Here is a 27199-nt window from a genome sequence, read left to right on the forward strand (position 1 = left end):
ACCACAGCTCCCTTTTATCATAACGCATTTTGAGCAATAATCTGTGTCTAAATGGGTTTTAGCGTGTCAGTGACAGGTCCCCCTTAACGTATTTTATTGCTCGTTAATGAATGGCGCACCATAAATCATTACTTCAAGTGGTCTATATATAGATTCTACATCATTAAACTGGTTTCTCATGGAAAAAAAAAACAAATGAAATCCCTTGTCACACAAGCAGATGAGGTCATCAATTGTTTAGACCAAAGGTCACATTCTCTAGTCTCTATGTACAGCTCTGCAAACACATACTGCATGTAGTTACAAGTTCAGCGGAGTATGAAAGTTCATGGAAAGGCATGAAATCCTGACGGGGATCAGCTACTCTGACGTGATGGTGCTCTTCTACACACGGGGCTTTTTAAAAACACATTTGGAAAACAGATTTGGCTGATCAGGAAGAGGGGTAATCAATGCCTACTTTAAAAAGGGTTAGCTAATCAATGATTAATTCTTAGCAAGCAACACAATGCTAATGTTTATAGATACAATGCCACATATACTAGTGTTGTAATAAGTTCAAGGACTAAAGGCCCATTTAGACACAACAAAAATCGCTTAAAGCAGTCTTTTGAGCAATTCTCATTCTGTCTAAATGCAGGAACATCATGCAGTTTTCGTACACAAGTCGCTGATCGCTGAATTCTAGCTTGCTAGAACTGAGCGATCAGCTGTTATAAACATAGCAGGCTGTTATCAGCCGTCTGCGCTGATAAGATTCTCTGTGCCTGTGTCCTGCTGTGAATTCACAGCAGAGACAATAGCTGTCAGAGAGGAGAAGAATACATCTGTTTGTTTATGCAAAACAGCTGTATTCTTCTATTAGTGGCCACAGCCGCGTCCTGCTCTGCCTGCATAGCTCTATAGTAGCTAATTAGCTACTATAAAGTATGCAAAGATGAATATTGACTATTTTTTGTGTGCTATTATACAATCGAGCGCTCCAAGCGGGGTATGCAGAACACAGCTGGACTGCTCCGTTCTTCATACCCCGCCTGTCATCAGGGAGAGCGATACAGCTGAAACAATAGTATCAGCTGTATCCCGCTGTGAATCAATGATAAGCATACTGAAAGACAGCGATGAGCGACGGCTTAACGGAAACTCCACAATGTCAATGCAGTTACACACAACGATTATTGCTCAAAAGACGGCCTTTGAGCGAATTTCGTTGCGTCTAAATGGGCCTTTACACGTAAGGAGTGTCGCTCAAAATTCGTTCAAATGTCTAAATGCAAAGCCATCGTGCAGTTAGTTTAGTTTTTGTCGCTCAATGTCAACCAGCATAAAAATCTTCGCTGGTTCGCTGACTTCTCTTTGCACCTAAACGCTCCCCGCTCAGTATTTCACATAGCATGTGAAGGACTGAGCCAGAAGTAGTCAGCACGAGCGTGACAACTAGTGACGACGTCGCCTGCTCTTGCAGTCGTCCTGTGTAAATGTAGCATAAATCGTCAGTACCTTGCAAAGTCATTAATCGGAACAAGCCGCTGTACCAGTGCAAACAAACATACAACCTGCTCGCGGGGCTCCTGGGAGTAGAACCTGCACCAATCAACAAAAGTGGTCAAATCTCCAGAATAACTGGCTACAACAGCTGCTTTAGGACAAGGTTTCAACAAATAGGTAATCTACCAACAGAAGCCACTAAATGAAGAGTTAGAGTCAATCGGGCTGTAAGTACTACATGAAGCGCACGGCTATAAGGATTATACTGGCCAGAATTACAAAGTGGTTCAAGTGGAGTACAGCCCCACCACAGACGGACACAATGTCACTCCTAACCCTGGTCACTATTATGTATATGGATTGTAAGAGTTTGGTTAAGAGAACTAGAACTTCTATATCATCAGTCCCTAACATCACCGGCCCTGAACATTCATACAGCCTTTTCTACACACCCACACAGCTTGTTTGCTTTGTCCCAGCCCTAAAAACTCCAATCGCTGACCTTTGGATTCCGTGACATGAGGTAGAATAAAGCAGCACATAGGCAGACATACCTGTATATTGTGAACAGTGATCCGGCGTGGACATGACTGACGGCTGCACCGGCAAGCAGAATGCAGGAAGAAGGAACTAGGAATAAAAAGCTGCCCGTGTCTGTTTATGATAGATAAATAATTCAGAGGACGAGGAGGAGCACTAGGTCGCTGCACGGCTTCTATTTTCAATTTCAGCAGTCTTATCCAGTCTATACGGACGGCCCTTCTACTCCACTTAATGTATGAGAGAGAATATTTCCAAAACCACACACTGTTTTCAGTTTCGTGCAGATTCTCAGGCATTTACAAAACATGAAACTTTTAACATGCTTTACAGGAAAAGTATCACTATGTGCGGTGCTATTTTCTGGCAAAATGAAGAACACCTCAGTAAAGCCCTACATAAATCAATGGGGTCTGTTGAGTGCTTGTGGTATGTATGGGCGATGAATTTGGCTCGGTCATGGCTTCCGTTAGAAGTAGAAACCACAACATAGATGTGAACAGAAAATACTTGATTAAATGTGCAATCGATCGAAACTCTTGTACATGTCCGTACAGTACTACCTACACTGAAGTCTATATACACGATACTGTGTCCATTCAGGATCCTGTACATTACTAAATTGGAAAACAGATCATTAACGTTATGGCGATGAAGCAAAGCCTGGACAGACATGTCAATACCCAGGTCCCAGAGGTGAAACCCACCTAAAGAGGAGCTGAAATCTAATGGCAACAATGCATCTAGGAAGCTCTGCTATCTAGTGGATGCTATGATCTAGTATAGAGCATTGGAAACAAAATTTAGTCTGGCACTAGGGTAGTCAAAGTCTGTACGGCTGAAAATTCATATATGTCCACCCAGTTCGGTCTATCTAAGGTTGATCCAAAAGGTAGGCAAGAAGAAAAATAAATATTTGAGGTGAAAAGAAATTTTACTTAATTCAGGGGAAAAAAATCCTTCCCGACTCCAAATCTGGGTCAGAATACTGCCTGAATCAACGACCTTTCTGAAGTAATTAGTGACTAGAACATGTAATATTGTAACACTCAAGAAAGGTGTCCAGGCGCCTTTTGAACCCTTTGAGGATGTGGTGATGGTGAATTCACTAGTTCATAGTCTCACTGCTCTTACAGTAAAGAACCCCATTCTTTCCTCTATATGTAGAGAATGCCTCCTTGTTACAGTCACAGTCCTAGGTATAAATAGATGATGGGAGAGCTCTCTGTATTGTCCCCCAATACAGTTATATATTTATTAGGTCGGCCCTTAACTATCTTTTTTCTAAACCAAATACCCCAATGTACTAACCGTGCAATCGATCCTTTTGGAACTATTGTGCGAATTTAATGTAAGCTTATATGTGAAGCCTCCCTACCCAAATTTTCATGTCTGTCAGAAAAATCCTGTGGATGCAAGTTAATGTTCCCAATCACCCCCACAAGACAGAAAATGTTGAATAAGTATATATATATATATATATATATATATATATATATATATATATATATATATATATATAGGAATGTTGGATAAGTCATATAATAGGCTGATCAAAGGTGTTTTCCATCATAGTAAGTTGCTTAATGATCATTTGGGTTTGAGTGTAAAGCAGAGACCTCAACCACAAGCCTAAAATGTTGTAGCAAAGAAACCTTAGCTGATGATGGAGGATCTCTACACGTAACCCGACAGCAATATGGCCCTCGCTTTCCTAAAGACGTACATGAAATTTTATGTTGGCCCTGAAATCTCATACACATTTAGGGAAAGCCAGGGCCTGTTGTGTCGAGTCCGGTACTATTAGTAGTCTTACTGAGCCCATTGAATCAAGGTGGTTTGCTATATGGACATCTTTAGATCTTCAAATTAGGTCCAAGGATTCCTTCAAAAAATATTTTTTGCAAAAATCCAAATGTCAAAAATTGACATTCTCCAAAAACAGTCTGGAATAAAGACAGTGGCAAGTAAGGGGGTACAAAACTGCATTTTGTGTCAGTAAGACAGCCTGTCATAAGAGGGGAGAGGGGACCAACAGACGATGAAAGGCTGCAGGAGAGAAAAGGGGTTAAAGAAAAAAAAAATGCATTCAAAAAGGATGAAAATAAGACCTTACAAAAAAAAAAAAAAAAAGCAGAAGTAAGGTCTCCTACACATAGCACAGTGCTTGCTTGCTGCACAGTATTCTCTCCCATAAGCAATGCTTATCAAATACCTACACAACACCAGATGTGATAAAGTATGCCACTAGTTATATATATGTATTATATAATATATAATTTTATTTCTCCCCCCCCCCCCCCCCCCCCCCCCCCATGTGCCTACATGTGAAATCAGAAGTATGGTACAGGCCAGAAATTCTGTGGGTGTCAATTTACATATACAAGGACTTTGGATCCTCAAGCACAACTGTGTGAACAAGACTTTAGGCTCAATTTCTACATTTGAGGTGTCTTTGCACTCATATACTTTGCAAAAACGTGCCTGATGTATGTGCCGCTACAATGTGTCACTGTATATTAAATGTATAAGCCTGGAATCCAAGTGTGAGCTGGAATAGGTAGGTCTTTACAGGCGGTCTGCCACCGGGTACTAAGAAGACTGTTCCCAATCACTCACTGGTAGCCAAAGTCTAGAATCTGTTATTGACCCTCTTCATATACCACACTAGGACATTTTTCCCCTTCATTTGTAAAATACAGTTTGTAAATAGTAGTGCAGAGTATTCCTTTACAGGGCACTCCACTGCCAATTTCGCCGATCTGATCAGGTCTAGCGTCATACCAAGTGGCCCAATCTCCGAACACCTGAATTCTACAAGGTCTGCTGCGTGTTGGAAATCATTTGCTCTGTTCATTACTAGGAGTCAAAACTAGGCTCTCCATTCAAAGACTAAAACTGAAAGAAAAAAAAAAAAAAAAAAAACTCCATAAGGCTACATTCACAGGAGTTTCAGCGATATTTTCCCACAGTGATGCTACAATGTAAAAAAAAAAAATATATAAAATCGCTGCATGTCCCATTTCTATGCATCCCTCAGAACACATCATCCATTGTTTTCATTGGGACAGTCAAACACATTGTGTGCCGTGTGATGTGCACGCGAGTACAATGTGATGCTTCCCATTGAAAATGCTTGATGATGCTCCGACGCGTGTGAAACAAACGCCAGAGGATCGGCATTACAGAGAAGTGATGTGAGGAGTGTTTACATGAAAAAAGCCTCACATTCGCGGGTACGATGCACGATGACTAGCACAATATCAGGCCATGTTTCTCAGCACAATATCGCGCTCATCCTTGTGAAGGTAGCCTACAGCTAGGTGCACAGTAACATTTTGGGGTCATGTGCTGTCCGGGTAATTCCACGGACATCACACGCCCTCATTGTAGCCTTTAACCCTTTCCAATCCACTGTCTGACGTCTGAAGACATTCTGATTATAGCCTGTACATCTCCGATGTCGGAAGACATCCGGCAGGGTATTCTTCCTTTATATTACTGACAGCTCTGTTGTCGGGGCCTCTCCAGCATGTCACATACAGCAGTACTGGCTCTAGCCAGCAGATGGCACCATTGTATAATGGCAGAAAGAGAAAGCCCCCAAGGAAACCCTGAATCCAAAATTGGATTGCAAAGGGTTAAGGCTATGCATGTGGTAGATTTCTCACATTGATCCATGGCATGCATGAAGGAGGGGGGAAAAAAAAACAAAACTCATGGCCCGTCCTATTCCGGTCCATTTCATAGATGAGAACTGGAACATGCAATGACTCATGTGTGCCGTCCAATGCAAGTTGAGCCTAAGGCCAACTTCACACCGGTGAAACCATTGCGCGATTTTCGCACAATGCGACTGAGTGAAAACGAGGATTATGAAACCAATGATTTTTCAATGGTTTCATTCTTAATTGCAATGTTTTCACTCAACCCGTGTTGTGCTTAAAAAAAATTAATATATACACACACAATCGCCATTGTTTTCAATGGGAGAATATAGTGATCCCCTGCCACACTTGTGACAGTCACGCCAGGGGATTCTTTCAGCCCTGAGGGAGGTCAGGCTGTTTCCAGGGGTTTTCAAAAGGATTGCCAGGGTGATATTGGGCCGTGAATCACAGCCTGATATCGCCCTCGCCAGTGAGAAGCAGCCCAAGTCTATGAGGTACAACCTGCAGTTATGGCTATGTGCACCTAGTCTAAGGGCTCATTCACACGGACATAAATACGCCGCATATTACACAGTGACTAGAGCCCAATGATTTAAGAAAAAACCTGCATGCTAAATTCCAATTGCCCATTGAATTCCCTGCAGGCTTTTTATGTGCATATGCATGCGAAAAACCCTGCAATGCACAGAGAATGTACATATTTTAGCCACATAAATACCCTAAGTATTTGCAGGACTGAATACGCACACTCGTGTAAATGAGCCCTCAGGCTGTGGCAACCTCCTGATTCCATTGGTCAGATGTGGTAACAGAGCAGCATAAGGCTCGGCATCATGGCTTCCATCTAGAATGCAGCCATGACACCATGTTTTCATTTTCAAATGAAATAGTAGAATCCTAACTGATGTCAAATCCCTCATGGCCTTGGAAAAACACCAATGCTAAAAACAAAAACTGGCTCCACACAAGACAGACCTTTCTTCTAGGCTCCACCATAAATATGTACACTTGGTAGAGTGTACATGCTTTTTTCTAGGAGGGGAGGGGAATAAGTCACTGCCAGACCCCCATAACCCATTATGTATCTCCCACTGGAGAAATCCAATAAGTCACATCTTTTCACCCCAACTTTTGCCATCAAGGCATAGTTAGGCCCCCTTCATATGGGCATATATGCACGTAAATACACAGTGAATAGAAGCCATCGATTTCAATTGATTCATTCATGTGCGCGTATTTTACTGCGCATTGCAGTCATACAAAAAAAAAAAAAAGACGCAGCATGCTCTATTTTCCTGTGTATGTGCACACCCAACTTAATGGACATGTGCAGATGCATGCAAAATACGCTAGATGTATGAAACACTGCGTAATTGCGCAGGAAACGAACACATCTGGAACTCATTAGACTAATTAGCCACTTCAATCAGTGTGTGCTCGCCACATGCAAATGAACACTCTTTGCAGGCACAAAAAGTACAGTAAAATACGCCAATGTAGACGCAAAAAAAAAACCAAACAAACCATTGTTCATTCTGCAAATACGCAGCACTAAGGCGCGCATAAATACACATACACTCGTGTGAAGGGAGCCTAACAGACAAGATAATTGTTGGCCAATCCCACCAAAATCTGTGGTTTCAGGCAACTGCTATAATGTATATGGCCAGTTTCACACAACATGTGGTATTGACCCCTACTAAAAAGTTTACAACACGATAGGCGCAAATTTAGTTACAAATGCCCAGAAAAACAATGATACAAGTTGGGCTATATTTACTAGTAAAATAATGGACACCATGACAGAAAGCAAGCAGACCACAATAGAGTCAAGGGGGTCCGTCCGACACCACTCGCCTCCATCGTACAACAGAGCCTACCATCATTTTTTGTTTTTCTATTCCTGTGGCAGAACAGAAAAACGGAAATGTGGTCAGAAGTGTGAACCCAGCCTAACACGGCAGGTTCAGAAAGAGGAATCGACTTCAAGATAAATGCTGGAAAGTAACGAAGGCATTTTAGGACTTAAGTTAACCCTCTACAAGCGCAGTAGTCAAACCCTTTCCTGCATCCGTGCTGTCAGTTTGTTCGCATCTCAGACAAGAACCAGTTCCCATCTTTGTCCTGATGAGGAGTACCAACAGCACATAACTAAGAAGTCTTTATACTTGCACTAGTCAGAAAACCCTTCCGTGCATGACCCACCTATTTGTGTATTAAAAGGTACTAAAAACTAGCACAATCCCATAAAATAAAATTTAAAAAAAAAACCTAAAAAATAGGCTTTCTATGAACCAAATCCTTAGGCTGCATTCACATCTGCGCTGGGGATTCTGCAAAGGGAGCAGAAAAACAATCCCCTGAATGAACGGATTCGGCTCATAGCAAACTAAACTGTGCAAAGAGACCCTGTAGACTATAATGGGGTCCATCCCGTTCCTGCACCGTGCGACATTTACACCACATGAAAAAGTCCTGCATGCACGACTTTTCCATTCAGCATTTCATGCTGAAATTGCGCAGAAGCCTGTGAAAGGGCATCTGTATAGTCTTAGGGTACAAGCAAAGGCATTACTTCTCAGGCTCTCATTATACAACACAACGAAGGTGACTTTTTGTTTGACGAGATAGTAAAAAATGATAGCGCACACCGAATTTCAAACAGGTGAAGGTCTTGGAGCATTAATCTAGATAATTGTGGAAAGCAGCCATTTACCTGTCGGGAAGAGGTGACTGAATGCACGGCTCCTACCTGCTCATCGGCTCCCTGAGGATCCTGCATGTATATATGTTCCACCAGTCTGAAATCAGAGAAAGGTTTTAAAAGCTAGAGTTAAAATGGCCACGACAGATTAGGGAAGTGGTATCTTTGCCTCAGCCTTATGAGTCATACATGAAACTGTGTGTTAGTGAAGGAGGGAACGCCCATGTTGTTTGGGGCCCAATTATCCTGCTAGGTCAAACATGCAAATGTGCAGGTAAGACAAAACACACACAGGGCAGGCTGGGAAGAGGAACGCCCTGCCCCACCTTACCAGCCAGAGCAAAGTGCATGATGCATCTGGAGAGCCGGGGTAGTAACAAGGAGGGCCAGGTACTTCTGACACCAGGAATGTATCCCCCCACAGCCCGGCACTGGGAGGTCTCTAGGGAACCACTTACTTCAATCACTAGCTACAAACTAGACATTTGTTTCTAAATGTGAGATCATCAATACTAGTAAGAAATAGTCCAGAATATATAAGTGTGGCACACAGTTTTCAAGTATAAGGCGTCATGTCCGCGGGCCCGCATGGTTTCCCCGTGCAGAATCCCACAGCGGATTCCGCCCAGCCTGCAGACATGAGGCCAAAAAAATACATTATACTCACCTGTCTGAACTGTGCAGGCTTTCCTCCGTCGCGGCCAGATCTTCTTTCTTCTGCACAGCAGATGCGCTGAAGACGCTGACAGCGTGCTGCACAAATGTGCCGTGTCTTTTTTTTTTTTTAAACTCCTGCTTTCCTGCGATCTGCGGCACGGACGCAGTGAAAGCTGCGAAAGTGCCGCGGATCCGGATGACTTCTATTGGCTTCAATGGAAAAAGCAGGAGGGGTCCGTGCGGGACAACCGTATAAAAATGAAGCATGCCACGTTGTTTTCCCGCGAGTACGATCCACACGCCGGGGAAAAATGACATCCGCAGGCATTTAATTACCTGCGGGTGTCCAGTGATTCCCTGTGGGTGCGGATTTTATAAATCTATTTTATGCCGTGGACATGAGGTCTTAATGATACAATTCTATTTTAGTCTAGGTTCACACAGGGTGAATTCCCGTCGGAAATCTCGCGGTTTGGCCGTAGCAAAAACCGCAAGATTTCCACCGGGAGAACCGCCGCGGTTTAAGCCGCGGCGGCTTTGAAGCGGCCCGGCCGCTTGCTTTTCCGTTGGGGCCGGCTCTCCCATAGAGGAGAGCGCGGCCACGACGAAAATAAACAAAAAAAAAAAGGAAATAGACATGCTGCATCTTCTGAAACCGCGGCTGCGGCCGGATTTACCGCAGCGGATTGGCCGTCCCGTGTGGACGAGATTTCTCAGAAATCTCGTCCACATGGCTGGCTAATCCCGAGATTAGGGGCCGCGGGCGCCCTGTGTGAACCCAGCCTTATGGTTTTAAAACAAACACAGGACACTATGCCCATAACACGTATACCACTGTCATTTATACAGAACACACAACATACTTTAACAAAGGGTCATCAAGTCAGGCAGCTCTCAAGTATTATATCTATAGAGGTCAAATAAGTTGACACAAAGTAATGCTTATCCTGAAGTGGGCAAGTCATCTTTGTGTGAATGGTTGGCCCTAGAGTAGTCCTATGGCAGACAAGCCTGCAGTGAGTTGTAGGGTGTGCGTGCTCTAGTCTAAGGCTGGCTTCACACGGGACGCATTTGCAGTGGAAATTACTTGTGGCAAATCCGCCCGCCGCCCCTAATCCCGGGGTTAGCCAGCCATGTGGACGAGACTTAGCAAAAATCGTAGCGGCCAATAAGTTGTTGCAAAGCCGGGCAGAATCTGTTATGTGGCGTGGAATTGACAGCCGCAGCATGTCAATTCTTTTTTTTCCCCCGTTGCGGCCTCACTCCTCTCTATGGGGAGAGAAAGCCGCAACGGAGGACGAACCGCTCCAAACCCCGCAGAGAAATGCTGCAAGTTGTGAAGCTGCGGCTCTCCCGCAGCTTTTTGGTGCAGCTAAGCTGCAGGATTTCCGTACCGTGGGAACCCAGCCCAAGTGTACGACTTGGGATTAGGGACTTTGGAAGAGTAAATGTATCACTATTTTTTTTTTTTATTTTGCATGTACCATTTTTCATCTAATCCATCTGTACGATCCCCATTTACAATGTGCTCCATGATTGACAATGCCGTCCAGTGTAGATCTTGTGCCATGTATAAAGTGCTTGAACTGTCCTGCGAGGGTGCATACTGCTGTGTGAGATGTGAGCGTGTTGCACATTTGGAAGCCCAGATCCTGGATCTATATGCACAGCTTGCAACACTGAGAGCCACTGGCAACATGAAAAGGAGTTTGCTGCTCACTGAGCGGGCACTCGCTGGGGTGGAGGGTAATATGGGAGAGCAGGATGATTAGGCGGCTAGAAGGGGTACATGGAAAAGATCCAGGGAGGCTAGTCCTGAACTGGCACAACAAGCTTGTAGAGTTGGCAGATGAGGGGGGTGCAATGACAGGATTAGCACTGCTGCAGCACAACATGCCCTCCGACCACCAGGGGAATAGGAGGGCAGGCTACACAGGTCCTGGTAGTGGGACAGACAGAGCAATCTGCCACAAAGACTGGGATCATCGAACAGTGTGTTGTCTTCCTGGCGCTGAAGGTCGACAGATTACTAGGAGAGGCTGGTGAGGATCCAGTGGTCATGGTACACATTGGCACCAATGACAAAGTTACTGGTAGGTGGAAGGATTGTATAATGACCCAATAGAAAATCTGGACAGGGTTGTCCTGATGGATCACCAAAAAGAGGTTTTTCTCCCATTAGTTCTTCACCTTGCAAAGAAGCCAAAAAATGGTTGATAAACACTACTACCGGTAGCAGACATGTCAGGATGAACGTCTTTGGTACTGAGAACCTGAAGAACTAGTTGATCCATCAGGAACTAATTGCCCACATGATTTACAGGTGAATTACCACACTGGAAACCTGCCTGCAAATGCAACTCAGCTGTTGTGTGCGAATAAGCGGATTAAGGCTTGATTCACACGAACGTATATCGGCTCGGCTTTCACGCCGAGTCGATATAAGTCGTCCTCATCTGCAGGGGGGGGATGGAAGAGCCATGAGCAGGAACTGAGCTCCTGCCCCCTCTCCGCCCCTCTGCACCATTTGCAATGGGGAGAGGCAGGATGGGGGCGGGGCTAATTCTCAGAATTTAGCCCCGCTCCGCCTCCTTCCATTGCAAATAGTGCAGAGGGGCGGAGAGGAGGCAGAGAGGGGGCAGGAGCTCAGTTCCTGCTCCTGGCTCTTCCATCCTCCCCCCCTGCAGATGAGGACGACGTATATCGGCTCAGCGTGAAAACCGAGCCGATATAAGTTCGTGTGAATCCAGCCTAAGGCAGGACTCGGGCAGGCGGACTTTAACTGTGGGAATCCGTGATAGATGTCCGTGCAAAAGACATGCATGTATAAGAACTGCATATTCCATGAGGAGAAGAAAGATCACAGCATGCTCTATTTTAGTGTGGATATTGTGTGGCCGGCCCCCATTGAAGTCAGTGGATACAAGTGTTCTGTTGCCCATATGGAAGCTTCAAAGGACAAGCCGATATATCATTCGATATACGGCGTTCCTGTCTGCAGGGGGAGGAGGCTGGAAGAGACGGGAGCAGTGCTCTGAGCTCCCGCCCCCTCTCTGCCTCCTCTCCGCCCCTCTGCACTATTTGCAATGAGAGGAGGCGGGATGGGGCAGGGCTAAATGCTCTGGCATTAGCTCCGCCCCATCTAGCCTCCTCCCCCTGCAGGCAGAGATGCTGTATATCAGCCGGCGTGAATACCCGGCCGATATACGGTCGTCTGAAACACCCCTTACTCCATAGGCGCTGGAAAATAAGAGTATGCAGCGTATTTTTTTTGCATGATGGAATTTTGCACCCAAAACACACGCATCTGATCGATCTTATTGAAATCAATGGGTTCTATTCACTGCGTATTGCACGTACGAATTTTGCACATGCAAACACAGCTGTGTGAATCTGGCCTTATGGTATATACTCAGGAGGCAGAAAAATCTGCCACCTAACCAGCAAAAGCCACAGGTTGCAGTCAGATTTGCTGTGAATTTTCGTAGGGATTCCACCCTCTAAATTAAAGGGATGAAAATCGGTGGAGAAAGTCTGCAGCACAAGTTAACAGTGTGGTTAAATGGTCACTGTAGTCTGAGGCATGTCTCAATACGATAGCCAATGTGATAACTAGAAAGAGTGCTAGAACATAAGTTACCTTGTGATCAGCTATTCTCTAGTAGACCATTAAAATGAATGGAGCGCGCACGTGACCGCGATGTGCACGTGACCGCGATGTGCACATGACCGCGATGTGAGGTTGCCCATTGAACACGTCGAGTTCAAGAGGATCTGCATTTCATAGATGCAAGGTGTTTTTCTCTCGCACGTCAGCTGACTATTACATAGGTAGCCTTAGAAGGATTTAAAAAAACTAAAATGTAAAAGATAAATAAATCAAGATGGGTTTAAAATTTCATTACATTATACAAAAACCCATTAAGGCTGCCTGTCCACGGGCGGGTTTGAATTGCGTTCCCCACAACTATAATCCGTCCGCGGGGAACGTTCTCTATAGCGTTGCTATGAAGAGCACTCCTCCTCCTCTCCCCCCCCCCCCATCTATGAGCAGAGAATCATTGCAATTCTCCACTCACATCCGGCAAATCGCAGCATGCTCCGAATTGCCGCAATTCTCCGCAGTCAGCCTATCTGTCAGATAGGCTGACAGCGGAGATCGGCCTGCGGGCTCGTGGAGATCCGCCACCAGGATACCGCAAGGCCCATGAACAGGAAGCTTTAAGCCATACTTAGGCTGGGCTCCCACTGCTTATACCGTCACGTATCGTTGCGTATCACTGCGTCTGATCGCTTACGCCTGCACGTCCCACACTGGCGTTTTTCTTATTTTAACTTTCACTCTATTGTCTTAAAGCAACATTGTATAAGAACGCTGCCCACATGCAGTATAATTCCGTCCGTGCAGGGTTTTTGTACTCGCCCATAGAGAATACGGCTGTTCGCGTGTAATATGCGATAAAATAGAACATGCAGTGTTCTTTTTTTTTTAAACGCGCATTATACACAAGTGTGAATGAATCAATAAAAATTAATATGCTTTCATTGATTCCATTCACAGTGTATAATGCCTGCGCACATTGCACGTGTAATACGCAATTAAATTACACTTGTTTGAGCCCAGCCTTACTAGTCTGAAAACCAGCCCTGTGCACCTGTATTTTCACACAGGATGGAATTGGTCCGCGAGAACAATTCAGCATCCCAATCTTATCCCTATGGGGCTTGAATTCCACACCTGTTAAAATTTGCATGTCTTTACTTCAAAACCGCAAGATTAAGGCCTGAGGTTCACGGCACGCGTGGATTACGTGCAAGGAATCCCGCATGGAATCCAGCACTGCCCGCGGCCAGCAAGCCCCGTTTACCTGCATTTTTCCGGCAGCGGCACCCGCGTGGATCCATCCACTTATGGTTTCGCTGTTTTCCCGTGCTATGTCCGCAGGTTAACTACAGGTCGGACAGCTTCCATTGACTTTAATGGAAGCCATGCATGCAAGAACCACACAAAAACGGAGCAAATCCGATCCCTGTTTAATCCATTTGCAGATGCCCATGTATCCCTATGGGCGGCTTGATTTGCAAATCACCTGCGCATTTTCTGCAAATCAAGTTTGCCCGTGGACATTGGGTTTAAGTTTCCGTAGCTTTGTCCTGCGGTATTAAGGACATCTTGCTGAATCGTTGTTGGGGATTTCTAACATGCAGGAGATAGAATTCTGCAATTAAAACGTCTGCAGAAGATTCCAAAGACATTGTGCAATTAAAACGCAACAAAATCCGCACTGATTGGCAAGATCTGCGCTGCGTCCTGCGGACAATTCTGTCCCGTGTGAAAAGGCTTACTCCTCCGCCCGCACAACTACAAACGCTACACTTCTGGAGGAGATAAGGCGGGGGTGCCAGCCGAAGCCAGGGTTAATACAGGGCACTCCAGCAATAACAGCCTGGCAGAGCGTTCGCTTACTGAAGGGTAACAGAGGAGGATGCGGCCATCAGGGTACGTTTAGTTTTCACTATGGATACTAGAAGTTGTCCAGCCAAACATGATGCAATTTGGAGTCACATGTCTGGTAATCGCTTATTACATTATAACGGCCTCTTAAACATAAGTGCTGCGTGTGCACAGTCAGGTGCTTTTACACGAAATGTTATCGTTCCAATCCCCGCGATCCTGCGAGAATCTGAACATTTATCGTTCAGTGTAAATGCATGAGCGACGAACGACAAGTCTTTCACTTCTTGTTCGTCATTCGGATTCTACATGCAGAACACCGAACATATTGTTCCATGTAAACAGGCAGCCATTCACTTGCGAACGACAGGCTGCTTACTGTAAATGGAGGCGGGCGAGTCGGAACCATATCCGGCCAGCTCTACCTCCCTTCACTTGCGCTGATCGTTCCTACGTAAGAGCACAGATTCCGCTGATATCATTCTTACTGATAATGGAAGTACAAAAAGTGCAAATAGAGAAGTTCTACCAAATACTGCGTATTTTACAGAGAAACTGAACACTGCTTCTCCATCCAAACAAGGCAGCGGTGCAATGTCCTACTACCAATCCGAAGTCAGCGGATATACAATAGCAGGAGAACGGAGGGCAACACAATCTCGCCAACTGTAATACCGTGGTATCCCAAAAATAGGTCCTACCCCGATAGCAAGACCCCCCCACTCCCTAAAAGAAAGCAATACTCACCTGGTCCGGATGGTCTCCGGCAGCGCTGCGGCAAACTGGCGAGTCCTCCCCATCTGCAATCTCAGTTTCTGCTGGTGATGGGGCTTTGAATGCCCAGCTTCCAGCAGAGCAAGTGCTGTGATTGGCTAATCGAGCGCCAGCAGCCATTCAGTAAATCACATCACTGAATGGCCCTGATTGGCTCATCGAGCGCTGGCTGTGATTGGCTGTTGGCACTCTATCAGCCAATCACAGCACTCTCTTTGCTGGAGGCAGGGTATTCAAAGCCCCGTCACCAGGAAGAAACTCAGCTATGAGACGAGGACGACGCAGTTTACCGCAGCGCCGCCGAAGTCAATCGGGAGGCATCGGGACACCGCGGACCAGGTGAGTATAAGAACTCCCCCACCCCCGAAAATAAGACACTGTGCCTTTTTTGGGGCAAAAATATATAATACATCACACAAACTTGGAAGTTTGCCATGTCCATTCTTTACGCCCCAAATTAAAAGTAAAGGGGGGGGGGGGGGGTCGCAACTTCAATATTCAATTCTAAGTAAGAAAGACTGTTTAAAAATCCGCGACACATGATAGTTATTTTCTCAGAAACTATAAAGCCTAGGAAAATGACTTGCAGACTAAGGAGCACCTACCTGAACTCTGTGCATCAACTGAGGAGAATCTACCTGCCCTGTGTGTACATCGACTGAAAGGCTGTAAAGTACATAAGGAAGCGGCCATGGACTGCAGAAATGGAGCATGCCTTTAAGGCCAAGAAGGGGCTGTAACCTCCAGTCTGGGGGTAAATTTGAATAAAAGGGGTGTTACCTTTACGGGCAAAAAGTGAGGAGTGTTAGAGGGGTGGCAGATTCTGCAGAGGGACATCGGTACATGCAGCCCAAGGAGAATCTAATGCTCCTGTATGTGTATACATATTTTATTCCTCGGTTCCTCTGAAGTATGCACGACTTCATAAAAATTTCAGTGGAAACAACATGTAAACACCTGTACCAAATTAACTCGGGCGAAGCCGGGTAAATCAGCTAGTATTTCATATGTGCTGGACCATTGTATACAGAGAACTGGATGAAGAATGCTGGCCACAGACAAACGCCTCTCTGTTGTGGATCATTTGCATGAAGGAATATAGACAATGACTGACAACAGGGAGAAACAGATGTAATCTTATTATATGAAGATTATTTTGTGCTTATGACCAGCATTAAGGTGCTCATACATATTAAGATCCATTCACACCATGTTTAGGTCTATATCTTGGGGTATCATTCAGCCCGAATACCCAAAAATGAGATTGAGACAGAACCCCAGGTGGAACTAGACTTCATTAGTCAAATACCAGTAAGGTTTCTGAGCAGGTGCCGGACAGAAGAGCATTGTAGACTGTTATGCTATCTGGCACAAATGCTAGAAACAAGTGAAAACCTGCTGAAGAGACCTTATTGGTGTCTTTGACTGGAAGTCTATGGTTTAGGACAACATCTCAGGTCACAGACTTAAACGCTGTGTGAATGGATCCCTGGATGAACCTCAGCCAAACTAGGTGATCATCTAATGAGTATGGGGGTGTCCAGACTCTCCTCTGATAGCTTTTCAACATATTCGATGCTCACGGAGAACACATTGACATGCAGCCAATAAGAGAGTGCATGTGTAAGGGGCAAATAAGGCAGATAAAATAATACCTCTGCAGCGCCAGCTATGTGTAATGGGCATTCACGAGGAATAGTTGTTGGATGGACGAGCGTTTGGCCAAGAGCTATCTAAGGGCATGATCACATATATGGGGCAATCATGTATGGTTTACTACAATTTTTTTCATAAGTAGCAACAAAATTCTGTGGTTCTGCTGTGATTTTTCACAAATCAAGGCAAAAAAGTGTTATTTGTGAGCTTACCCTGTGTTCAAGTTTTAACAGAGGATATTGGAAACAAAGCACAAATCTCCATCCAAACATTACAAAACATAAACTTAAGTTATATATTACGGATTGGTAGGCCTTTATGCAATATAATCCTAAAGATGCAGCTTTGAGATGGATGAACTTCTTGTGCTGAAAGACTTTTCATACATAAGAGTGGATTTGACGTTAGTCAAGAGATACGTCCCAAATGGCAACGCCACATGGGGTAAGCAGAACCTCACTTCCTAGATAATCCTCTAGCTTAGAAATGGTGTATACACCTACAGAGTCCTAGGATTCAGGAACCCATGGGGAAACGAGCCATGAGGTGAGGTCTAAATCTAGAGTAGAGTAAGATGCCGTAGATCGGAAGGACTTCAGTTCAGTTGAGTTCTGTTATATCTACACCTCTATTGGAGAGAATTACATGGGTTCCTGACAAACTGAAACCTCCAGGGAAACGTGTAGAACCTCCTGCACCTTATTCAATCTATTAGAACATATCTTGGTCTATTATTAAAATTTATTAATTATTTAATAAATAATTCTATAACAGGCGTTGCCATTTAGGGCATATCTCTTGACCCACTTCAAATCCTGTCTGTCACAAAGGGGTCAAACAAGAATGATTTGTGTTTGTATATACAGCTTCTGCCTATAGATTACGTATTAATCTGTATGTCTGTCTTGAAAGCCTGTGTTTTAATAGGTATATTAACATTTAGTTTTTAATTGGTCTATTCTGTGAAGGGATATATATATATATATATATATATATATATATATATATATATACACACATATATATACACACACACACACACACACATATTAATATATGTGTATATATATATATATATATACACATACATACATATACACACACACACTCTATCTATCTATCTTACACACACATATACATACATACATATACACACACACACACGACAGTTTCTGTCTCAGTGAAGGTTTTTCCATACAGGAAGGAATTGTCCACAGTACAGAAGCAGATTTTGCATTTTTTACTGCAGAATGCATGTTTTTCTGTAAAATCTCCTGAACATTAGAATCTACAACAATTCCACAAGACGTCCTTAATTCCGCAGCACAAAGCTTTTTCACTGCAGAATTTAATCTTCAAGTTTTGAAGTTAAGACACGCAGATTTTAACAGGTGCGGAATTGAAGCTCCCTAGGGATAACATTGTGATCCAGAAAGGTCCGCGCGGACTGATTCCGTGTGAGAGGTCCCTAAAAGATTTTTCAATCCTGACCTTGACTTATGAACAAAGTGATACAAGCTGCGACTACACCTCAAAACATCACCAGATACAGAACAAACAAGTGTGTACTGGCTGCTGTCTTCTGCTACCTCCTATATAGCTGGTCATAGAGGTCAAGTGGAAACTAGCCAATACTACTTTGGGCAAATAGCATTACTGACAGACTTAACTATTCACAATAAGTATCTGACAGATGTGGGTCCACCTCTGGGACCAGCACCTACCTCTAGAATGAGGGGCCTTAAAGGGGTTGTCTCACGCCGAAACGTTTTTTTTTTTTTTTATTCAATAGGCCCCCCGTTCGGCGCGAGACAAACCCAAGGGATGGGTTAAAAAAAAAAAAAAAAAGTTTATTACTTACCCGAATCCCCGCGCTGCGGCGACTTCTTTCTTCCTTTACCAAGATGGCCACCGGGATCTTCACCCACGATGCACCGCGGGTCTTCTCCCATGGTGCACCGTGGGCTCTGTGCGGTCCATTGCCGATTCCAGCCTTTTGATTGGCTGGAATCGGCACACGTGACGGGGCGGAGCTACGAGGACCAGCTCTCCGGCACGAGCGGCCCCATTCACCAGGGAGAAGACCGGACTGCGCAAGCGCGTCTAAAAACGCCAGAAGACAGCGAATTTAGACGGATCCATGGCGACGGGGACGCTAGCAACGGAGCAGGTAAGTGAATAACTTCTGTATGGCTCATAATTAATGCACGATGTATATTACAAAGTGCATTAATATGGCCATACGGAAGTGCTGAACCCCACTTGATTTCACAAGACAACCCCTTTAAATCCTGTCATTAGGGAGCGGGATACAGCTGAATAGTATCCGCTGTATATCCCGCTGTGAATTCCTGATAACTGATTGCTAATGTTTCAGCAGGCAGAAAGATCAGCGACGACTTACCAAAAACTGCACAAATGTCAGTGCAGTTAGACGATTATTGCTCAAAATATGGCTTTGAGCGATTTTTGAGCAAAATCGTTGTTTCTAAAAGGGCCTTTAGTCAAGCAGAGGAGTATGGGGGAGTAAGCTATATCTAGCAAGTATGGGCAGTTAACAAAAACTGACCAGATTAGTAAAATACGCTTTTTCTGTTCTAGACACTTACTTTTCTTAGAACGATTTCAATGGAAAAGTGCGTGACGGTGGTGAACCCGACCCACCCTCAATGCAAGCTATCAAACAAAAGACAAACCTGGGATTATATCATTTCAGTTACCACAAACTTCCAAAGTCCACAAGTTCTTGGAACAGTTTTACTTTCACTTCTACAACCCGCTTTGACTTTAAAAGGGTTTTCTAAGAGTCCCTAATCCACCAACATTTGATCGGGGGGTGTCCTAACCGTAATCTTGTGAATGGGCCCGAGTTGTGGTACCAGGCACGGCTGCTTATAGAGGGACCAATTTGCCTGTGTATAAACATCTGCTGAATGGCTGGATCTCTGTACAATATGCAGGGTCATGGCAGGCTCCACAGCTGTAGAACGCTGTGGAAGCGCCGCTGTGCTTTACACTTACAGCCGCGAGAATCTGGCCTAAGCGTACATTCAGGCGTAGTGCGTTTGAGAGCGATCTGCACCAAATTCCACACCATTCCAATTCTGCACCAATTCTGCCATGTGTGAATATAGCCCTGTCAAACTTCTAGCTTCCGACGGTGTCAAGATACAATAATACGGGATACGTTCACATCAGAGGCGCAACTTTAAGCTTCTGGGCCCCAATGCAAAACCTGTAACGGGGGCCCCCCCCCCCCCCAACTATAATGCTTTAGTCATAGTACTGGGCTCTCTACATGGAAAAGGTAAGCCTTATGGGCCCTATAAGGCTCGTGGCCCCCCCGGGTGCAATCGCATCCCCGATAGTTACACCACTGGTTCACATGGCGCTGACTTGCTGCAGATTTTGTTGCAGATTTCAACCTTTTCAATTGAATTCAAATTAAAGGGGTGAAATCCACCGCACAGCAAAATGGTTTTAGGGTCCTTTTACACTGCCCAACTCAGACAAAATGTTCTTCAGAATGCTTTCGTTCGATAACTGAGACATTTAGAAGGACCAAACAATCAGCTGATGAGGCAGCGAATACTCATTCGTCGCTGATCACTTAGTTTCCGCTAGCATGAAACTGCTCACTTATTGGCTGCTCACCTACCCATGTGAGCGGGAAGATGTACAGCCGTGTTTCTGATGCCATCTGGCACTTAGTCGTAGATGTACAGCCAGCCTACAGGGATGAAGGATTATACTGGCAATCTTTTGTCCACATAAACCGATTCTTGGCGTGTGGAAAATTAAATAAGCGTGCATCAACGTGTGTGTCAATGGGCACTCGTTAGATTGGTCTAAAAGGCCATTACTCTCAGGTACAGAATAAGGGGTGTACTACTGCGCGCCGCTAATGAAAGGGACTGCATGGAATGTCATTTGCATGTTATTATCTGATCAGTCCAATTGATTTAATGGAAAGTGACATTCTTCACCGATACGGAGTTGTAGAATTTTTAAAATCCAGGTGGATTGTAAAATATTAGAGACCCAGATAAGCTGGTGGAATGGGTAAAATCATGGCAGATGTGATAAACCACAGTAATCCTATGACTGCACATATAGCTAATGCAACAGAACTTGGGGCTCATTTCCACGGCGTATGCCTACAACACTGCGTGGATCATGCCGTGTTTTACTACGATTGCGGAAGCTGGCGGTGAGCCAGCCGTCGCCGTGTATGGCAGCGATAGTGCACTGCGCATGACAGCGCATCTCTCACGCTGCCATGCACAGTGTCACTTGTTTCAATTTGATTTTAATTTTGCCGCTCTGTCTCAATGTATTACGTGTGGACAGCCTTAATACGCTACCCATAGAGAATAGGGCTGTACGCGCGTAATACACGATGAAATAGAGCATGCTATGATCTTTTTGCCGTGCATATTTACACCCAAACATATAGGCTAATGTGAATGGATTAATGAAAATCAATGTACTTTCATTGACTCTATTCACCACATATTAGGCTGCTGTACATCGTATGCGTGATACGCAGTGAAATCACGCTTGTGGGAATGAACCTTAGGGCTTGTTCACATGGACATACGAGTACAAGAGAGTCTCGCAGCATTGTACTCATTGCAGATCCTAAACTGTGTTGGCAGAGATGGTATACGTGCTGCGATTGGCACTGCACATGTCCGGAATTATGACGTCACGGACATGCAGTGTGACCTCTTTATTTATTTTCAAACCCCCTCTGTGCAGAGCCGGGCTCCATATTAAACGCTGCCCTCTCGCAGGCATTGCAACGAGGAAGCGTTTTAATAAGCAGCCCTTCAAGGGCTCCGTATAAAACGCAGAAAAATAGAGCATGCTGCGATTTATTTCCCCGGCATTTTATCCGGGTGTCCCCTCGCAGCTCCAGCGTGGGTGTAAATGTCCATAGACTTTCATTGCCTCCATTAACCGTACGTTACGCACAGGAAATACGCACATGTAATACGCGGTGACAATACGCCTGTGTGAATGAGCCCTTAGGTATTCTGGTTCCAATTAAACTAAGTAGCAATACTCAATGTCAAGCAGCAGCTGCAAAAGCAAATAAGGATCCAGGGTTTATAAGAAGAGATAAAAACCTGTGATCCCAATGTAATATTATCCCTCTATAAGTCCCTTGTAAGACCACATATCAACTGAGATTAACTTTTGGACTCCATATTGTATAAGGGATATATGAGAGATTGAGAGGGTTCATGGGCAGGCGACTAGGTTATGACATGGGATGGCAGGTCTCTCTAATGAGACTAAAAAAAAAAAAAGAAAGAAATCAGACTCGTTCAGCTTGGAAAATAAAAGTTTATTACACGCCAATAGCGAATGGTGCGTTCTTTTTTGTGTTCCTGTATTACGCAGTTCTCACGTGCAAGTGAGAGCCAACCAGCGTAAAGCAATGTATTTGATTGCCTGTGAATTACCGCAGATCACATGCATCTTGGGCTCGTGTGACCCCGGCCTTACATAGATAAAAGGGGTTACTTTCCTGCTCAAATGCACAGAAAAACAGCACATGCTGCCCTTTTTTTTTTTTTGCATGACATAATTGCGCACACAAAATACACGCTTGTGAACGAACCCATTGAAACTACTGGGCTCTATTTTCTGCGTATTGCTTGCACAAATACGTCCGGCCCAAGGAATACTGCTGTAATACATAGGCCATGAACGAGCTCTGCAAAACCAGGGCATTAAAGTAGGTGGCAAGCCCTAAACTTATGCAAAATCTTGATTTATATGAAAAAAAAAAAAAAAATGAACTTGACCTTGCATTTCTGATTCGGCAACCATCCCTCTTCATTGGACATCGGTAAATCAGGGCAGCGGTCGGGGTAGTGTACCAAATACAATGCAATGGATGGAAAAGAAGAGCCACTTACTTTATATAGGGGGGAGTATGGAAGTCATAAGCACCCCCCTCTGCCAGGACAGCTCAAAAGATGCCAGGTGATGAATGTATGCGCATAAGGGCATTGCGGAGTCCGGAGTGATCCCACAGCAAATGCAGCCCATAGCATGCAATGTAAAAACGCTCCTGCCCACGAGCGTAAACAGATTACGATTTTCGGCTTGGAGAGAAGAAAAATCGCAGGATGCTGCGTTTTTTGTGCGGGGTATGCACTGACGGCTTCCATTGAAGTCAATGGAAGAAGTCCGTCCTGCGGCCATTCTGCAGTCATCCGGCATAGCAATAGCGCACCGTCCTCTGTACTGTGCATGCGTGCCGAAGTGCAGGCCGGCACATCCGCAGCACAGAGATGACGACGCCAGTCAGGTACGCATGGGTCACTGGGTCGAACTTGGCTGCAGAGTTTCCACAGGTGGGATCCAACGCGCCTGTGGACAGGAGCCCTAAGGTAACAGGACAATATGGAAATGTATGTAAACAGGGTTTATTAGTAAAGTAACCAGGTGCAGGCGGAAACAAGGCAATGTGTTCCAGGGGTGCTGACATTGTTACCCCTGTAAGGCTGCCTGTCCACGGGCAATGACCCGCTTACAATAAATCGCCTGCGGATCACGCTCTGTAAAGCTGTCCATAGGATTACTAGGGAAAGCGTCGGCATCCACAAGCGGAGAATTATAGCGATTCTCCGCTCGCGGAATTTAAATCGTGGCATGCTGCGATTGCCATGATTCTCCGCGGTGAACCCATCTATTAGATAGGCTCATCTCAGAGACCTGGCAGTGCTCCCTCTTCCTTCCCAGCGGTGGACTATCACTAGCAATATTCCACCTCAACTGGGATGGGGCCTAGCACAAGTAGGTGTGTGTAATAATACATACACACACTCACTCACTACAAGCAGCAGGTCAGTGGGGCGGCAATTAAGTGACATCAGCCAGTATCCAGGAGGACGCCCTCAACCCCCCTAAGGTCATAAACAGCGTCCTCCTGGACACCAGCTGATGTCACTTAATTGGCGCCCAACAGACATTGGTGTCACTCCACTGACATGCTCCTGGTGGTGAGTCTTCTAATTTTAAAATATGTATACAAACATGTACCCCTTCCTACTAGATTCATACTTGAAGGCACTTATAAGCGCCGAAACACGCTTCATCTTTGACATCTTTCATTTCGGCACTTGTTATATTCATTTGCATTAAAACTTTTTGCAAATACTCAGTGGCCCCCTCCAAGATCAAATTGCACTTTATCTGCAAGAGGAAGGGGGGGGGGGGGTACTCCTTTTGGACACCACACCCCCCTTCCCCCATTTACACAAGTCATGAAGTTTTCTTTTTTTACTTTTTCACCATTTTACAGCAACTCTTAGGAGTGCAGTTTTTTTCCTATTTATACAGTCTATACTGTAATGGCCTATTCAGACAACGATTCTGCATCCAGCTGTTTTCTGCACGGAGCGCTCAGCTGTATAACAGCCAGGCGCTCTGTGCAGAGGATGCAGAAAACAAGAGGAGTGTCCCCGCTTGTCTTCTGCATCCAGCTGTTTTCTGCACGGAGAGCCTGGCTGTTATACAGCCGAGCGCTCCGTGCCGGGTATGGAGAACAGAGCTGGACAGCTGTGTTCTTCATACCCAGCCTGTCAACAGGGAGCAGGATACAGCTGAAACAATAGTATCAGCTGTATCCCGCTGTGAAAGACAACGATGAGCAACGGCTTAACGAAAACTGCAAGAGGTCAGTGCAGTTATACACAACGATTATCGCTTAAAAGACGGATTTTGACCAATAATCGTTGTGTCTAAATGGGCCTTTAATGGGACTGCTACTAGTGGAAGTACAGCCTGGTGAACAATAAAAATAATGTGGTGCCCGGCACAGAGCTGGCTGGACTTCATTAAGCTGATCGCCAGGGGTGCCAAGAGTCGGACCACTACCTATGTGATATTGATGGTGTATATGTTGCTTCTGTAGACTGCAAATCACGAAAGTAAAGTTGTTGTAATATGGGAGAACACCAAAAAAAAAAAAAAAAAGCATTAATAGGGAAATTGCTTGCACTTCAACTTACAAGATAATTACACTTACTTCTAGAAAGATCAACGATACAAAATGCCGATGTGTCTGCATAAAGGGTTACTAGATTAGCTCTCCTCCATGGTACAGGCTGCCTCGGCTCCTCCCACATTTACCCCTGATGACCTATGGACTTTAATCACTGTACTTAATGTCTCCTACAAACAAGACCTGAGAGTCTGCGCTGCACCACAGGGGGACGAAAGGCATCCAAAGACAGGAGGGTCAGGGGAAACAAAACAGAACTAGTCGTCTATGTATCCACAATAATTCTGATGCAGCCACACCGTCCAAGTGAGTAGGCTACAATACACACCGCCCGCGGGCAGGAGGGGCACATTTTTGATATTTTTAAATCACACACAAAGGTTTGTTATGTTCCTTAAAATCAGCAATGGCACCAAGTAACAAGAATAGGGGACATCCAGAGGGGTGAAATACCTTCCCAGCATTGTGTGAGATCATTTTCAGAAGACCTATGCCACCAATGATGAGGGGCGCTGTGGCGGAGGCCGACACTTGTGTGGTGGCAGTACTTAGTACTAACACAAATACTAACATTTCTATAAAAAGTGAAGTTTGATCACTCTGGAAAGTCCCTAGACTTTACTGGTAAAGCACATTCTGATCACACGGACCTGCGAACTGTCAGCAGCAACATGGGGGAGGAATAGATGAAAAGTGAGTTACATCTCCTCAATAGTGTATATGTCAGGTCAGGGAATTTGAGGAGTTTTTACCTGAAGGCCTCCGACACTTCCCGTGTGCACGCTGCGCCCAAGGGGCTCACAGCAGACAGTACATTGGCATGTCCCATTTCTCTCCCATCATACGGACATGCCTAGGACATTGTGTGCTTGTTCTTATAGCCCTACAATCTGCAGTCCATGGGTTAAGGGCTCATTCACACAACCGTGATTGCAGCACGTATTACGGCCGTACGACATGTGGTAAATGGAATCATTGAAAGTAAATAGACTTTCATTGATCCATACACATTGTATAGGTGTAGGTACGTGCAAGAAAAAGCATCGCAGCATGCTCTATATTCTTTTGCACCACGAGCCCTATATTTTTTTTTATGGGTAGCGTATGCAACGCTGTCCGTAGGTAATACATTGTCTACAGATGACCATTCATATGCCACCCCGCTATGAAACAGACCGGGGAATCAAAAAAAAAAAAAAAGTTGCTTCACATGACCATGTGCGTACGATACATGGTCATGCACAGTGCACACACTGCCATACATGGTCTCTGCCGGCTCCCGCAGCGCTTTATGGATACGGTGGTGTGAACGAGCCCCAACACAGACAGCACACAGCCCCAAATATGCTAGTGTGCTGGGGGCCAAATCCTCAACATGGGGACTTAGGTCGCTCACACCGCTGTTTTGCAATTGTGAGTCACGCTAAATTTTTTATGCATGCCAACTGATGCCAATAGCGCATTGATTTCTTTAGGCCACTCACCAGTGTTTTTTCCGAGTGTATATGATGTGCGCTTGAAAAAAAAACAAAAACAAAAAATCCCGCAGCATACACGATCATGGCGTTTATTATGTGCGTATACACACCATGCTAGTGCATGGGGATTGGCTGAACACATCAAGTACAAATGTCACTGCATACCAGTGTGTGCTGATAAGTCTTTGGCTTTGTGTTCTTTTTTTGTTTCTATGGTAACGAATGTTACATCACATGAAAGCCTTGTGTGTCTAATATATGTTTGCAAAATGTTGTGTTTGTAGCTTATGGCAACAGTGATCTAGGGAAAACAAAATGGCGGAGTCTAAGGCGATATCCACAGCAAATGAGAGCAGAGGAGTGATAACATTCTTGTTTCTGCAAGGAAAGTCCGCGAAGGATATTCATGGTGATATGTCGCAGACATTGGGGGATCAATGCCCTTCATATTCTACATTTAAGAACTGGGTTGCCAAATTTAAAACGGGCCACTTCAGCACCAATGATGAGGCACGTCCTGGACGACCGAGAGAGGTTGTTGTTCCGGACATCGCCGATGCTGTGCACAACCTCATACCGGAGAATCGGCGAATTTCAGCTAAAGGAATAGCAGACCTCATGGGGATTTCTCGTGAATGTGTTTGTGTCATTATCCATGAACATTAAGAAGCGATCTGCAAAGGGGGGCCCCAAATGTTTGACAACAGATCAGAAAAGCATGCGAGTGAAAACTTCCCGGTTCATTTGTCAGCG

The 27199-nt window shown here is 44.9% G+C and overlaps 1 protein-coding gene across 6 annotated transcripts in view; it reads right to left on the reverse strand.

Moving 5' to 3' along the window:
• Window positions 1–27199, reverse strand: part of ELF1 (E74 like ETS transcription factor 1) — a 107555-nt gene that overhangs the window by 73630 nt on the left and 6726 nt on the right. For 2 of the 6 annotated variants that reach the window (XM_066581545.1, XM_066581485.1), the window contains exon 2: window positions 8452–8500. The exons of 1 other annotated variant lie outside the window; for it this stretch is intronic. The gene's annotated coding sequence lies outside the window, so the exon portion shown is untranslated. Of the gene's footprint in view, window positions 1–8415; window positions 8591–27199 lie in introns of those variants that run through there. 3 more of the 6 variants (XM_066581493.1, XM_066581500.1, XM_066581509.1) reach the window with 3 other exon arrangements.

The sequence above is a fragment of the Eleutherodactylus coqui genome, chromosome 1 (assembly GCF_035609145.1).
Source record: "Eleutherodactylus coqui strain aEleCoq1 chromosome 1, aEleCoq1.hap1, whole genome shotgun sequence".
In the NCBI taxonomy this organism is placed as follows: Eukaryota; Metazoa; Chordata; class Amphibia; order Anura; family Eleutherodactylidae; genus Eleutherodactylus; species Eleutherodactylus coqui.